The following is a 3536-nucleotide window of genomic DNA, read 5'->3' on the forward strand; positions in this document are numbered from 1 at the left end:
GTTCATGGAATTTTCAGGCAACAATACTGGAGTGGGTTGCCATTTCCTACTCCAGGGTATCTTCCTGACCCAGAGATCATACAGAATCTATACATACAGCTTACAAAATCTGTACACACTCATATACTAGAAAAAGAACTTTGTTATATCAAGTGATTTGCAACTATGAGTGGCTTGAAAAAATTGTATACTGTTACTTCTTACTGTTGGGGGTCTTTGTTCCTTTTCTTGACTTCCAAACCTTCAAAGATACTAATACTGGCTCTTTTTTGTGGCACCTCAGAGGCTGTCAACCACTTCAGAATGAAGCTGAACATCTCTTTCCCAGCAACTGGCTGCCAGAAGCTCATTGAAGTGGACAATGAACGAAAACTTCGTACCTTCTGCGAGAAGCATATGGCCACAGAAGTTGTTGCTGATGCTCTGGGTGAAGAATGGAAGGGTTATGTGGCCCGAATCAGTGGCGGGAACAATAAGCAGGGTTTCCCCATGAAGCAGGGTGTCTTGACCCATGGCCAAGTTCACCTGCTATTGAGTAAGGGACATTCCTGTTACAGACCAAGGAGGACTGGAGAGAGAAAGCATAAAAATCTGTATGGGGTTGCATTGTGGATGCCAATCTGAGTGTTCTCAATTCGGTCATCGTGAAAAAAGGGGAGAAGGATATTCCTGGACTCACTGATACTTCAGTGCCTCATCGCCTGGGTCCAAAAAGAGCTAGGAGAATCCGTAAATTTTTCAGTCTCTCTAAAGAAGATGATATCTGCCAATATGTTGTACGAAAGCCCCTAAACAAAGACAGTAAGAAACCTAGGACTAAAGCACCCAAGATTCAGCATCTCGTGACTCCACGAGTTCTGCAACACAAACGCCGGCGTATTGCTCTGAAGAAACAGCGTACTAAGAAAAACAAAGAAGAGGCTGCAGAATATGCTAAACTTTTGGCCAAGAGAATGAAAGAGGCCAAAGAAAAATGGCAGGAACAGATTGCCAAGAGACAGAGGCTGTCCTCTCTTGCAGAAGAGAGCTTCTACTTCTGAGTCCAGTCAAAACTGAGATGTTCTAAGAGTAACAAATAAATAAGATCAGACATCAAAAAAAAAAAAAAAAAGATACTAATACTGGACGTTAGAACCTATAAACTATGATACTCAACCAGATCCTTTCATTTCTATGAGTAGCTATATACCCCCATTGCTTGATAAGATACTTATCGAAAACTACATGCTAGAATGTATAAATGTGAGTGAAGATCTTATTGAAGACAAGAAAATTATATTGAAGATCTTCATAAATAAGAGTACATGTGTTGTGCTTTCAGACTGTTTCTCTTCTGATCTATTTTCCTCTCTGGAGTCAGCATGATCAATTATGAGTAAAGCTGGAACACCATGACCATCTCAAAGCCAAAAGGCCACATTCGCTTGCTACCCTCTAAGCATGAGCACAGTTTCGGTGCATTCTGAGTGTTACAATATTTCAATTACAGTTCTTTCCCAATTGTCTTTGTTGTTCTTTCCTTGTTCTTGTTGTTGTGATCACTCTACCCTTTCCATTAATCAGAAGGTTTTTATATATTTATAGCCAACCCCATTCTGAGGAACTAGTTTATTCTTGGCAAATCTTCATATTTAGCATCTAGCTCAATGTCATATTTTATATGTATTCTAAATTACTTATCATTTTGACATATCAATAAATAAATAACCATGGGGCAACTGGAATTATGGTTAGAATTCAAAATCACTGGATGTGCCTCTTACTACATCCAGATCTAGACATAAAAGTTAGTGAAAAATCTTCAACTCCATAATGGCAATACTACTGAAACTCAGGCCGTTGGGAATGTGGGTTTGTGTAACACAATTAACTAAAGACCTCTGACCAAAAAAATGCAGGTTGAAGGAAAAGTGACATAAAATGGGTGAGAAAGACAGCAGAAATATTTGGAACCAGTCTCTTATATTCACTTGTCCTGGAACATTATTCCTTTTTACATTCTATATTGTCCTAATATGTTATATAAGGAGAAGTGACTTTTTTTTTTTTTTTTGCAACTTAGTTTAAGGCTATAGAATATCCAGATGTGAGTGTGACTACAACAGTTAAGAATTATGATTATCTTGTGACCCAATGTACACAGGATTTCTAGCTTCTATAGCTTGATCAATGAAAAGAAATAGAGGAAAACAACAGAATGGGAAAGACTAGGGATCTCTTCAAGAAAATCAGAGATACCAAAGGAACATTTCATGCAAAGATGAGCTCGATAAAGGACAGAAGTGGTATGGACCTAAAAGAAGCAGAAGATATTAAGAAGAAATGGCAAGAATACACAGAAGAACTGTACAAAAAAGATCTTCATGACCCAGATAATCACGATGGTGTGATCACTGACCTAGAACCAGGCATCCTGGAATGTGAAGTCAAGTGGGCCTTAGAAAGCATCACTATGAACAAAGCTAGTGGAGGTGATGGAATTCCAGTTGAGCTATTCCAAATCCTGAAAGATGATGCTGTGAAAGTGCTGCATTCAATATGCCAGCACATTTGGAAAACTCAGCAGTGGCCCCAGGACTGGAAAAGGTCAGTTTTCATTCCAATCCCAAAGACAGGCAATGCCAAAGAATGCTCAAACTACCACACAATTGCACTCATCTCACACGCTACTAAAGTAATGCTCAAAATCCTCCAAGCCAGGCTTCAGCAATATGTGAACCGTGAACTTCCTGATGTTCAAGCTGGTTTTAGAAAAGGCAGAGGAACCAGAGATCAAATTGCCAACATCCGCTGGATAATAGAAAAAGCAAGAGAGTTCCAGAAAAACATCTATTGCTGCTTTACTGACTATGCCAAAGCCTTTGACTGTGTGGATCACAATAAACTGTGGGAAATTCTGAAAGAGATGGGAATACCAGAACACCTGATCTGCCTCTTGAGAAATTTGTATGCAGGAAGCAACAGTTAGAACTGGACATGGAACAACAGACTGGTTCCAAATAGGAAAACGAGTATGTCAAGGCTGTATATTGTCACGCTGCTTATTTAACTTATGTGCAGAGTACATCATGAGAAACGCTGGACTGAAAGAAACACAAACTGGAATCAAGATTGCCGGGAGAAATATCAATAACCTGAGATATGCAGATGACACCACCCTTATGGCAGAAAGTGAAGAGGAACTACAAAGCCTCTTGATGAAAGTGAAAGTGGAGAGTGAAAAAGTTGGCTTAAAGCTCAACATTCAGAAAACAAAGATCATGGCATCCGGTCCCACCACTTCATGGGAAATAGATGGGGAAACAGTCAGATAAACTCAGACTTTATTTTTCTGGGCTCCAAAATCACTACAGATGGTGACTGCAGCCATGAAATTAAAAGACGCTTACTCCTTGGAAGGAAAGTTATGACCAACCTAGATAGCATATTCAAAAGCAGAGACATTACTTTGCCAACAAAGATTCGTCTAGTCAAGGCTATGGTTTTTCCTGTGGTCATGTATGGATGTGAGAGTTGGACTGTAAAGAAGGCTGAGC

At 39.6% G+C, this 3536-nt stretch overlaps 1 pseudogene; it reads left to right on the plus strand.

The window, feature by feature from the left end:
* Positions 1–303: 303 nt before the first annotated feature.
* Positions 304–1056, plus strand: LOC113893590 (annotated as a pseudogene).
* Positions 1057–3536: the final 2480 nt, after the last annotated feature.

This window comes from Bos indicus x Bos taurus, chromosome 5 (assembly GCF_003369695.1).
Source record: "Bos indicus x Bos taurus breed Angus x Brahman F1 hybrid chromosome 5, Bos_hybrid_MaternalHap_v2.0, whole genome shotgun sequence".
In the NCBI taxonomy this organism is placed as follows: Eukaryota; Metazoa; Chordata; class Mammalia; order Artiodactyla; family Bovidae; genus Bos; species Bos indicus x Bos taurus.